Raw genomic sequence first — 14365 nt, forward strand, 5'->3', positions numbered from 1 at the left:
TTTGGCACAAATTTTCAGTTTTGCTAGTCCTTAGAACCCAATTTTCTGGCCAGTTCTGCATTATGTTGTTCAATCCAGCCTCCAATGATGTTCATCTCGTTGTCTCGTTGCTCGACCAGCCAGTTGGGATCATTAGTGCTCGGAGTGTTTATATCCATGCAATGGGAACCTTCGTTTGTATATACTGCAACAATGGTATCTGATATGTTGTACAAAACTCTGAAACAACATGGTTCAGCAAAATGTAAAATAAAGCATGATAAAGAAGGGTTCATTTAAAGAGTGTTAGTTCTTCACCCTCCAGCACTCCACGGGTCACGTAGTCCATTGGAGAAGATGATGTTGCTTGCAAATTTTCCAAGTACAGATTTTATGTCCTGCAATGTTTTTTCATTGAAACATTGTTGCTTGAGTTTACTGTCGGGAAAATTTGAAGTTAAACCAGCTTACATGGCCACCGAATTCAGTTGTGATCCAATGAGGCCTCGGCGACACGGCAAAGAGGTCGAGGCAGGTTCTGGTATACTCTTCCATATCAAAAGGTGATGCTTGGAACATTGTATCGTTTTCACCATGACCAATTGGCATTACCATTTCAGTACAAGTCTGAGATGACAATTTGCAGAAACATATAAGAGGAATCAATCAAGGCCTGATAATGATACTGGGGTGATGTGGAACATTTGAATTACCTGCCAAAACCATGCACTGCCATTGTTTGGTTTGATTTCAAATATATCATTGCATGAGTGTCCCCCGAAGAAGCTTGCATTGATCCCTCTAGCAACTTTTCCCAGAATATCACTTCCTTGTGGCGCTCCATCAATTGCGTCGCATATATGTCGGACCGATGAGCCGTTGTCATTCTGAGCTGAATATACATAGACAAAGCCTAAAAACCACTTCAGCTGCTCAGAGGAATACAAAGGCCTTCAAATTTGAGCAGAGAAAAAAAAGGATTAATTACCTAGGACTAACAAGAGAATTTCATTGGAACCAAGATTAAAAAAAAAACTCCCATGAAACTTACATGCAAGAATTGAAGATGCTGCTGAGATTCATAAGTCCATTCGGCTTCTCTGCAACACGGTCGATTTCAAACCAAGATTGCCTTATAGTGCTATAACAACTCTCGCTAGTTTCCTGCACAAGTAACAAAAACAAGAATCAAGAACACACAGATAATGCAAGTAACAGAAAACATAAAAGGGTTCATATGAAAATGTCTTTTAACTCTGAAATCCTTGGTAACGATCACATGATAGGCGTTTTGAGGAGTGAGATCGTCAAAGTAGAGAATTGGAGCAGATGAGGCTAATGCACCAAGGGTGATATGGGGATATTTAAGGCGAAACCAAGATGCCAGCACTGAGTTATAATGAAAATGTAGAATCAGTTTCTGAACATATAGATATTATTGAGAGAGAACAAGTAAAGTATGACCGTACTTCCACCGTAAGATCCTCCAATGGCAATAACGGGGCAATTTTCAGCTGATAGATTTCGCTTGAGGTCAATGATCAACTGTGCATAATCTGCTAAAGCTTGTGTCGAGCTTAAGTATCCCAGTGTTGAGGCATTTTGGCCTGCTATGTTTTTATATCCGAATGGCATTGAATCTCCATAATAACGATGCTGTGATCCATTAATGTATTAGCAGCGGCCATTTTACTCTAAGCCGGTGAAAATTATGCTCAATTCTTCTTTTACACATGACCGATCACATCATCAAACTTATTTCCCAATATGTACTAGATAAATTTAGAGGACTAAATTGTATAGAATATCCTTGTACAAATGTTTCTGTTATAATTTGATTATTCTTAGTCCCTCTACTTTTCAGAATACGTATTTCAATCCTTTGATCAACCTTTGTTGCACAAGAACCTTACCAAGCAAATAATGACATACCTCTATGAATAGAAGAAGACTTTTAAAGCGAGAAGCAAGATGAATCATGAATCCAGCACCGATGGCAATTCCTTCGATACTGCCCGCCTCATCACCCGGGTAAACGAAGATGGGAGAACTCGTATTAGCCCCACCCCAATACTTGAAATTCACAATGTATTTCTGTGGGAACGTAAGGTAGCCTCGTATTTGTAACTGAAATGATCTAACGTTTGTTCGTAGTAATATGAAGAAAAATCTGTTGGAAGGCTCCTGTCTTCCTTGGTCATCATGGTTTTTTCGACCGTGCCGTAGCTCGTTGTCGTCCAAGGATATGCCGCTGATAAGCATAGTGTTGGGAGCAGAAGAAGCACTTTTGATAACAGGAAGAACAGTATTTGCGACTCCATTAACTATTGAACTTCAGCACAGAAATGAAAGGCCTCGGAGGAAGGTTTATTTTGACTGTTACTTTGATTAATTACCCTCTTTATCATGCAACATGAGATTCACCGGCCGGCATCAACAGACAACAGTAAACAGTTTCAGACAAATTGCTCTTTGGGATTTTTTTCAAGTAAATATTCTTTTGCCGGCTTTGGCATATCAATTGTCGATCAACTAGAAATTTGGAACTTTCACCTTGTTTGAAAATTGGTATTATTTTCTCATTTCAATGTGCCCATATTTCATATTTATTTTATTTATATAAATTAACAAAAGTCAACCAAAATAATAAAAAAATCTTGCACTACGTTTTGATCTAACTCGTACCAAAAATACACATTTTCATTTACTTCCGCAATGCAGGAAAAAAAGGTTCTGGTTCAGCTCTCGCTACAATCGTAGCATATTATTTCATTAACTTTGTTTGGACTGCAAGATATACTACATAAATCAACCGCCGGAAAGGATTAATTACACTTTCCAATAATTACATGAGGATGTATAATATATAAGTTGCCATTAATTGAGGCACAACAACATTCAAGCGAATAATGAGACGAGAAAGAAAGAAAGAATCATGACCGTCAATATGCGCAAGCACAAGATGGGCAAAACCTAAACGACGACCTGAAAATTTTTGCGAGCAAACTGCACACACACCCACACACCACACATTCGCATAAAGGCATGTGAAACAAACTTAATTCGCAGCTGTAGTACATAGAATACATCGCATCTGAGGATCACCGGCCTCGCTACCATTGTCGTCAGCATCCTCCTCCTCGTACTCGTATAGCTCTTCAGAGGTGGCTCCAGTCTCCTTTTTTCCGCTAGTATTAGTTTCGGTGGAGTCCATCAAGCAAGTTGTGTGATAAGCATGACAGCAAAAGAACACGACCACTGATACATTTTGTATAGAGAAAGGATCAAAACACATGCAACATCTTCCACCTCCCTAGTTTGGACTTGAGATCCATGTTTCTCACGCTAGGTGATATAGTTTGAGAAGCTCTACTTGCATCCCTCTTGGGTCGAGCATCATCTTCGTTACTCAAGCAAACTGCTCTTTTCGCTTCATTGTAGTATTTAACCAACAGATTAACACAATCAGCCTGCATATTTCAAATGTGCCCAAATGTCAGGTCCCTCAAATAGGAATTTCAAGTACTATAACAAAAGCTAAGAGGATTAGTAGTACCTTGAGTATATCATTGCACCCATGTCTAAGGGATGTTTCAGTTCTGTAATCAGTAATAATTTTAACTAGACGATCCCTGAGCCTGAAAATAACATAGAAGATTATGTTGAATATCTGTAAGTAGATAAAGTGATTCAGCTTAGATCACTGCAATCTGAAGTTCTATGTATTGATTTGATGCTCCATATGGAAGTCTTGGGGACATAATCTAAGATCGAAGCGATGAAAGATAAGGCTAATGTACAGCAATAATTTGGTGACTTTTTCTGATTCATTATCTCTGTTTGCATAAATAAATAGTTTAGCATCATAAAATTTGATGACAATGCAGGTTACATGATGGTTCATTATAGACAGTTGGCACTGTATACATAGAATATGGCTGAGAGTAGTAAGCTGGTTTGTAGATCCTACTAAGGCCCCCTGCAGTTTAAGAAACGAAGTGCTAGAAATTGCTGATTTTGTTGCCATGGGTTGGCTTGTGGTTCGGCACATTCCGAGGTACATTAATATTGAAGCGGATGCTTTGGCAAAATCGGGTGTGGGTTAATGGTTATGTCTGAAGCTTGCATTTGGCTTTGGTTTCCCCTGCAGTTTCTTTTTAATTTTGTTATTTTGGTTGTAATTCTGGTTTGGCTGAAACGGTGGGACTGGTTTTTTGTAGTTTTGCTGCGATATTCCTGTACTAGTTTGGTTATTAATAAATTATTGGGTACTCTTTTCCCCCTTCTGCAGTTCGATTTCTAATCTCTGATTAAAAATCGATTATGAAGGGGTTTTTTAACGAGGCCCACCTTATTTAAAAAAAAACTATCAGATAAAAGATGGTTCATGATAGTGCAACTTCCATCGACAGTGAATCCTCTAAGGTTTTCCTTTCACCCTTTCACCTTTTTAATTTCTTTTAAACTAAGAAACCTCTATGATACTTAGATGCAAATTACAGTACTCGGAAATAGAAAATTCAGCTCAACTGCAATTCACAAATTTCCCTTGACAAAAAGATAATACTAACCGAGGTATCTCTAGGCCTTTGGGCACCATATTTACAATATAGAGAGGATCCAGATTGCCAACAGTGTGTTCCAATAAGATGCCCACCTGCCAATCAGTGAGAGATTAGTGAGAAAAAGTTCGGGACAAGAGGAATACAGCTAATCATCAGACGACATGCATATTTCCAGCTGCATTTTATGTCCTTACCATTTCAGGTTTGTTGAGGCATTGGTGAATTAGTTCTTCCCAAAGATCATCATCATGCTGCATGGTCACAAATTCTACAGCCTGTGGAGGATAAACACTTTTATCTTTACTACCAATCCTTAAAATTGCCAGAAACATAAATATAAAGAAACAGATGAAAAGGTACCTCTTCGATATCTCCTAATTCATTTATGATGACTGCCAGAGCCTGTTTTGAGTTTCCCATTCTTCCAAGAATGAATACTTGCTCCCTTAAAAGGTATTTTGTGGCACAGACCTCGTAGGCCTGAAGTTGAATTTCAGCAGTGTTAGTTTTGAAAATTAAGATGCCATCATTATATAACAATATTTAGACTGTCCAAACCTTCTCCAACGTGTAATGTTGACTACTGCGAAGAAAAGGAAGTAGCATCTTTGGATCATACTCTACATAAAGTTCTACCTACCACAGCAAGAAAATGGACAAGACATAATCAGAAATACAATTAACATAACAAGCGCCTTGCCCACAAACAAGACTGAAGACTCAGTGCACAGCCATAAGCATTGGGGCTAGACAAGAGCATGCTCACATGCAATAATAATTAACACGTTAACAAGGCATCAAATGCAGCACAAAAATAACAAGAAACATGAACCAAGTGGAAATTTTCCAAGGTTGTTAATACCATATTGGACAGGTGATTCATTTTCCTAAAAAGAATGGTATAAATCGGTACCAGTTGTTTAAGTAAATTGCTTTTGGGGTTCTCAATGTAGTAAATAACTACCCATAAATATAGCTAGACGACTAGACCTCTATAGAATATCACTAATAGTAAGTAAAATTTAATATTTACATCACTTACAAATCCAAATTCCTTCAAACACCAATTAAATAAAATCACTATATACCATATAAACGGAAGTCACTCGTGCCCATCATTTGTAAATTCAAATTCCTTCTAACAAACATATCACACCCAAACTAGCAAAACCATGTAAAGAAAAAAAAGATAAATTTTGGAACCCATATAAACTGTTTAAAGTACAGCTTATATGGCTGGTCTTTTTTTTTTATAGAAGTTGGAGGTCTCATTAAAAACTCCCTTCGTATTCTTCTACATACTTAGAGGTATGTAGAAGAACGTAGGAAGGAAGAAAAGAGTGCCTCATATTTTATTAAATAGTAGACCAAGTACATGTGATAACACCGATCCCTCATACGGGAAATATACACCAATACAAACCATATCACCTAGAAATCTTACATTTTCAAACAAAAAGCCCCTAAGACAATAACCCTATTTCTAAAATACACCTCAAGATGTAAGATAACATAGCAAAATAAAAACCAACAATTACCACCCCAAACTAGAAAACACCTCTGAATACAACCGCCTAACAATCACGATCCAGAAGGAGGAACAAGATCTAAAGAAATATCGTAATCTTCAGGGACCCAAGAACTAGGTTTGAAGGAAGGATCAACTTCATGCACCATGACATTGAATAAATTATCACCGACCTTCAACTCCAACACCTCATCAATTCTCCCTTTAACATTTGTGAGTATTTGAATTTTAGCCCGATCAAAAGACAATGGAAACTCACAACTATTGTCAATTGCTATTAACTTGCCCCACTTAGTTGCAATGTTTTTGAAAGTATCCCAATTCCAAGCGTGAAAAGGGATACCTTCGCAAACTAACCACATGCGCCGGCACTCCACCGCTAGGCTCTCTGACCAAGTTTCCACTCTGGAAAACCATTCTGCAAGCGTCTCTAACTTATCATCCTTCACGCTTCTCAACGAATCAGAGTCTTCAAAAACCATGAGAACTACATTACCAGCAGCTCTCATTAGCGTGAAACCAGCTAATCCTTTGGCTTGTATTTGGTTAGCAAGATTTCCAAGTTTTATAAAGTTCTTGCACCACCCCACAAGACAGTTGCTCAACACTTATAGTTTATCTTCATCGACTACGCCCTCAACTTCAAAGAGTTTATTACTCGAAATATCTTCCCTCGCAGACTTACTATGAACAATTGTCGAGGACTTCCTCCAGAAAGATTGTCGGGGTTTATATTTAGCCAAAGAGACTCTAAATTGCTATCGTATACATAAATACCATTCATCTTTGATATCACTATCCTGGCTTCTTCAATTGTTGCATAGTGAATAAACCCAAAACGGACCCCTTTCGAGTTTCTTTTCTTAGGAATGAAGGCATCAATAACTTGGCCATGAGAGCCAAAAATAGACCCAAGTCTCTTCCAATGGATTGTCTCTGGAAGGTTATCGATAAAAATCGTGTAACAACCATTTCTGATCCCATTTCCGATTCTTAGATGATCATCCTTCGACCAATTTTGAAACCCATTTCTTCTCTTTTTCGTTACTTCAGAAAACTTTTCATAGGAGTACCCTTTCGTGGTGCTCTCCTTAGTTCTATCATGATCAAAATCAACGATAGGAAAAACTGATGATGCCTGTACTATAGAATTCTTTCTGACCTTTTGTTTCCCTCCTTGAGAAGAAGACATTCCATTGTTCTCAGTCCTAACAACAGGTGGTTGACAATCTGAAGTAGAACGCCCGGTTGATAAAGGACTTGCACCCGACCTCCCTGAAAATACCCTTAAATTTTGCTGATTATGGGACGAAGGCGAGTGCCATCGGCCTCAACTGTCCAACCTACCTCACGGGCCAAGGCGGCTAGTACATCGTTCATATTAGAACGCTCGGAGAGATGGAAATTACCGAACTGCCTCAATCCGGCCAGCATACGTTTGGGGTAGGCTCGCCTGTTCCTTTTCCGAAGCTTTGTTCTCTCCTTTTTGTTCTCCCTCTCATGTTTTTCCTTGCCGAAATAGGAAAGAGATATTGCATCGACGGGTCCAGAAGGGGTACTAATGGGTTTCACAGCGACTGCACCTCCTTTGGCTGTTGCAGCGACCCCACGAGTTCGCCTGGACTGAGGCGGGCGATGGGATTCCATGGAGAGAACTGGGTGGCTGGAAAGGGATGTATTGGAAAAACTGAAAGTTTGAAGAATAGGTATTTACCGAACCAGTACACTGGAAATTACAGAAGAGAACCGAAACTCGACGTTAGGATATGGGGTTTGGACGCGAGAAGAAGCAGAGTCCAGTGGTGAGGCTGAGACAACCACGGTCGACGGGAAGCAACGAAAACCGGCGGAGGATCACGTGAAGATCTGCGTCGATTGAAAGTCCCAATCGCAAATCTAATAGTAGATTTGGAATCACCGTGAGTCAGCGCTCTTTCAAGGGAAAAACGGCTTCAAACGGTGGTCGGAATGTAGCGGAGGACAGCGGCGGATGGCGGACGGCGGCGGCGGACCACGGGTGGAAAGTTGGAGGAGAGAGAAAAAAATTATCAAAAGACGCCTGGGCTACTGGAATTTGAAATTTGACCAACAAGTTGCTCCTCTCTTGCTCTTGATTGTGATTGGAACTTCGTGTTGTTAGTTTTGAAATATCTTTTTCTGCTCCTTCGTTGCTTCAAGTCATGACATGCTAGTTTTTCCTAGCAATACGCTTGATATGGCTGGTCTTATGCAGTCAAACTATGTACAACTAATTTTGGAACCTACAGCCTTTTCGTTTCTTCAACCATTAACCACACACAGAAGAAGGAAAATAATTTGCTTCTGCAGAAATGTATAAAAATATGAGAATCTCAAAGCAACTGATGCCATCAATATTTGCATAAAAGATACTAAAACACCAATGTAGTTGCCTATTTCTACCTGCATATCATGAAAATCCCTGCCGGCATGTGGGTTTGCTTCAAACAAAGAATGCAGATATAAATGCAAGAAATATCTTGAATCACACTTATTTTAGCATGCAGAAACTGTGAAACAACTTCGGATGGTGTAATTAAGTCCCTATTTTGGATCAACAAATTGACTGCTTGCCTACAATCTGCAGTCATCAACTGGACAACCTGCACCATGCACATAGTGTTTTAGGCATTAAAATTGCTTATTAATAAAGAAAATAAACTAAATTTTCTTTTTTAGTTACTTTTTGCTCTTCTTTACCCAATAGTTTTATTGAATAGAAAAAGCTAATCTTTTGCCGCTATATTTTTGGTTGAAATTCTGAATGAATCTAACCTAAACAAGCGTAGGCCTAATTAGTAAGATTTTGTAAAGAATCAGTTTCATAATTTACTAGACTGGCCTCATATGTAGAGGTATTGGCATTCTCTACAAAACCAATCATTTTTGAGAAAGCAAACTCGCTCAAATATTTCATATGCTCTTCCATAACCATACCTTTTCCTGAATAGAATCTTGCAAGTTGTGCCTTTCAATGAAGTCAAATATATCTGGCTTCATGAGCTGAAATTGCAGACAAGTACGTACATTAAGAAAGAAGCAATTAAATATCCAACGAGAGAATGGATAAAACCCTAGTTCCCATGAGCAATTTGCATCAGACATAATTTTACGGTTGACGAATATATTTGTCTATGCACAAATTTACATTGAAATACTTACATCAGCATACAGAGAAAAAGCTTTCTCGTACTGCCCATTGGTAACATACAACTCTGCAAGAGCCTATCAAGAAAAAGGGATAGGGTCATTCAATATATGTAGCATCAACAGATTCAATTCACATCAGACAATTAGAAACTGCCTCATAAACCTCTTTAAGGGCATCAGTCATCGATGAAGTATTTAACTGGGGCTCAATTGCAGAAATAACAGGCAACACAGAATAAATGACATGTGGCCAAGATTTAACAGTTGACACGAGATCCTTATGAGATGATGGATTTGTTGCCAAAGCCACAAGAGCAACCTGCAACATATCAAACAGGTGGTTTTCATTCCAAGAATGACAATAAAAGAAGGCTACACGAACATTTTCACAAGTCGCTGTCTTGACCAACCTCATAAGCAGTATCACGCAGCCTTGGGTGTTCTGTTGGCATATACGGAACCAATACAGGAAGTTGACGGAGATGAGCAAAATGGAATACCCATCTGCCAAAGCAATTGCAAGTGATTAACAAGAAATGTATGGAAAGAGTTGCATAAAATGATTTTCAGTACCTCTCCCAAGCTGTAGCAGATCCCCGCAACAATTTGGGACACAAGGATGCAGCCTCAGCATATTTCCTTTCCACAATCAAATGATCAAGGTATCTAGATCCCACCTACACATAAGGTTAACAAAAATGAAGAAAATAACAACTAACTTTAGTCATTACATGCTCGAAGGAATTGGAATTATTTAGGGCAACAAATGAAATCGGAAATAAGAGATATCAGATTCACCATAAATCAAAACTAAAATACATTAGCTTGCAGCCAGAATCTTTCATAATAATGCAAAGATTAGACATTAAGCCAGAGGATTTACATGGTAAATGATATCAAGTCATTAAAAAGAAGAAAGTTACTTCATCAAGGAGATCACTCCGTCCCTGCCCAGCCTCAATTGATGCTAAAGCTTTTTCATGATATCCGTGATGAAGAAGCCATGCAATGTGATCCTCAGCATCCCTAAAGTGTCAAAATTGTAAATGTACAGACCATTAATAGAAGGCATACCACATAAAACATTGGCCATTACTTTAATACACTATGCACAAATCCAGAGATTATTATAAAGCATCAAAGTCCATAATAGGAGAATCTTGACATCAAAATTCAAACAAAGCTCACCATTTCCAGCAAAACACACCACATAATATCTACTTAATGGTAACTTACAGCAGTTATTTGCTATTATAAACCTTTTGCGAGGCCTATAAGAATGTGCAACATAATTGTTCATCTGATGATAATTTAAAAGTATTCCTTTTATCATTATAACTGTTTTCCCAGTGCAAATCTATATAAGAGTACTACAGATACCTCAGATCTTGCCCAATGGAAGCTTATACAGATTGCTATCAACTTTAAGGGTAATGATAGATAAACAGATGTACTTGTATTCCCAAGACGGAATATGAAGTTGTTCTAAACAGATGTATTTGCTCAAAGATTAAGCTTGTATTTTGGGAAAATAAGCAACCGGCACCAAATTAATACTGCTACATTTCACAAAAATTACATATATAAACCACAATCCTTTTCCTATTTTACTTTTTTTTAATGAAAAACAAGCTTAATCTTTGAGAAGCAAGAAAAATAGAAAGAATCAGAAGTAACCTAGGTTTTGCTATGACAACATCCTTTGGCGATACAATATAGTATACTGGTTCATCACCAGCAGCCCACTGCCCGCCGGCATAACTGCTGCCTACATTCATATGAAAAGAGCACTATAACTATTGATTGAAATTCTGTCTAATAACCCGTAGCTTCAAAAACAGAGATATCAACCTGAGAAGGGAGCATGAACCAAGGAATAGTCCTTTGCTTTGTAGTGCTCAAAGCCATGAACAGGTAGGGCATCAGTTGCCAATTCATCATTGTTCCAAGACACTATGCGAACCTCTGGTCTCTGTGCATTTCCCTGCTACAGTAGATTGTGCATAGGCAATGAGAATTATATCAACAGCCGATGTCTGAAACTCTTGAGAAAGCAATACTAACAAATTCATTCGATACTATAATCCACCGCACCAACTATTAAAACTCAAGAATCAGGATCAGTAGAATGTATAGAGAAGCAAGACCAGCATATTGGACAAGAATTCTTCATACAAGCACAGCCTAAAAGTTCAATGCAGAGGAGTTACAGCAAGCGCAACCTCTGTTGCAGCTTTTGTCAAGCATAGAATCACACCATCCAGATAAATTGCCAAATTTGTAGGAAAGGGAACAGATAACGCACTAAAGATAGCACATAAAGCCTCAAAATCGGGGGTGTACACCATATCGACGAACTTAGCTTTTTTCAAAACTGTAAAGATGCATACCTGTCTTGATGGTAGCGTGCTACTAAATTCCTTCTCTCCATCTTCTTCACCAGAAATATAGGCTAGAACAACCAAAACATCACCAAAAGGAGCAATTCCTGATATGTAATAGCTAGTCTGAAATGATGCCACAATATCTACTTGGTTCATGTTAGAACTCGTGACATGCTTATAAGTTCCATTGGCTCCCTTGTTCATATTTCTTCTTATCGCTGCAATCTTCACATAAGTTCCCCATCCAATAACCAATAAGGTATCATCCTGAATAGGTTCAGACAATGAGAAATGGTATAAATGATTGAATAAACTATGCTTCATAAAGAATAGGGCCTGCGATAAGTGAAAACGTCAGAAAAACGAATGATAGCATGTAACATTGCAGCAGTTTAGAGTTTAGATGACATAAGAAAGTTTAGAACAACTTCAGACGTTTTCCATTTTAATCTTTTGACTAACCTGCCAAACTAAATGTGGAAGAAGGATTTCAGGATGAGGACTCCCTCTTGGTCTTTCTATAAATGTAATCCGCTGATCATTTGCAGCATCATAAATTTTGACTCCCATATCATTAGCCCAAGCAATGAGACTCGTTTTCCATTTCACTGCATGGATTGGACCTTCACCTGCGTGCAAAACCTAAAACCACATTAAAATACACAACATTCAGAATTCATAAAAATCTAGATTTTCAAATAAATCGAAGTTGATCGAGCATCACGAACCTGATCCTTATAGCCAAGCCACTTTTTGGTATTAAAATATAAGTAACCGGCTAAGCCACCAGTTACAAATCTCCTAGATGATTTCCTTGCATAATCAGGATCAAGTGCAATGGCCTTCATAGGACGATGATACTCAAATTTCAATTTCTCGTCAGTGAAAAGACTATTTAGTACAACAGAGCCATCATCAGAACAGCTTCCAATATATTCACCTTCTGTATCAAAACTAAGGTCATTCACAGCAGCTGAATGAGCAGCAAATTCCTTAACCTAAAAATAACCAAATAAAAATCTTAAGCATAGCAAAATATAATCAATAACAAAAGCAGATAAAAGATTAACTTAACTAACTTGTTAAAATTTATTTACTTATTGAAAATTTGAATTACAAGGAAATGTGCTGAAATGTGAAATATCCAAATAAAATTCGAAATTAAGACTCGAAATGAAGTACAAGATCAAAAGAGCTGAAACGAAAGAAAATTTCACCTGATTTCCCAAAAAGTCGAGGATATGAACCGTTCCCCCGTGCGTTCCGAGCGCGATCATGCGTTCGGCGACGGCGATACACGAGGCGGAATCTCCGGAAAGCAAGGAAGGGATGCTACCTCCCATTCTTTGATACTTAAGCCTCGGCTCTTCTTCGTCGTCCTCTTCTTCTTCATCATCGTCATCGTCAACGTCCCTGTCTTCTTCTTCTTCTCTCTCTCGTCGTCTCCTTCGACGCCGTTTTCGGATGGGAACGGAGACATTTGCATTTTGCTTGAAATTGGGAAAGGAAGAAAAAAGTGGAAGACCTGAGTAGATTCTGATATGGTTCGGTTTAGTTAATAAACGGTTAATCTGAATTATTTATTTGCTAGGCGACGACCGATGAGTAGGAGTCGCATCCCTCGTTCTTTTCTTCGTTCTTCCTCTCTGTTTGGGGTTTTCTATATACAAGGACCTTTGTTTAATTTAAAGGAATATTTGTACCTAAAAGAAAAATCGGGGCATATTTAGGTATTTCTTGGGTGGTTAATTTTAGGTTGAATTTTTCATTTTTTGTGTGTATGAAAGTATAAATTTTAAAACATAATATTAATATTATCTATTAAATTTGAACTATATTGACCAGAGATGTGGTTTAGTTCTAATTAATATTACATCTAAATTTTAACATTAGTACTAAAATGATCATTTTCTACCACATCGTAAACATTATTTTATAAAGCAAAAAATAAAAAAATATGATGAATTGATGTCAATATTAAATTATATTATATTATTTCATCATTATTTTTATTTTTAAAATAAATATTATTTTTATTCATCCAAAAAAAATCAACCTCTTACAACATACAAAATAATCAACACCCAGCATCTACCCTAAACAAACCGAAGAGAGAAAATTATATCAAATCCCACTCTAAAACAAAATCAGAAAATACAACAGTAATTTTTAAACAATCCACCAACTTCGACCTAACAATATTTTTAATCAAAAGATATCTCCATCAACATGTCAAGGACTGACCCATGCAACCTGTTATTTCTCTCTTACCAAATACGATAAAGGTAACATCATCCCTCAATGTCTTACTCTTGCAATGATTCAGCACCCAACTCACCATATGTACCCAATCACTCGTAGGTCTATTAACAAGATAAACCTGCAATATCTTCACCCAAATCTGACTATAAAGTTCACATTTAACAAAATAATAATAATAATAATAATAATAATCCATGGGTTCATTTTCAGAGCCACAAAAAGAACAAGTTAGATTAATTCAACACCCCCAAGATAACATACGAACTTTTATCGACAAACAATCTAACAGTACAAACCAAGATATAAAAGAATGGCGGGTATGAATAAACCCCCAAACAACTTTGAACCGAGGAACATTATCCTTCTTGAACCTAAGCATCGCTTTAAATTTCACGCCCAAGTTACCAACAAAAGCATAATCATCCCTCAACTTAAGAATCTTCTTCCAAGCTCGACTATTACTACTCTTAAGATGAGCT

At 37.7% G+C, this 14365-nt stretch overlaps 2 pseudogenes; both read right to left on the reverse strand.

Moving 5' to 3' along the window:
• Positions 1-23: 23 nt before the first annotated feature.
• LOC120159916 lies at positions 24-2300 on the reverse strand (annotated as a pseudogene).
• A 499-nt stretch (positions 2301-2799) lies between these two features.
• LOC120159923 lies at positions 2800-13257 on the reverse strand (annotated as a pseudogene).
• Positions 13258-14365: the final 1108 nt, after the last annotated feature.

Source organism: Hibiscus syriacus, unplaced genomic scaffold, assembly GCF_006381635.1.
Source record: "Hibiscus syriacus cultivar Baekdansim isolate YM2019G1 unplaced genomic scaffold, ASM638163v2 tig00111387_pilon, whole genome shotgun sequence".
NCBI lineage: Eukaryota > Viridiplantae > Streptophyta > Magnoliopsida > Malvales > Malvaceae > Hibiscus > Hibiscus syriacus.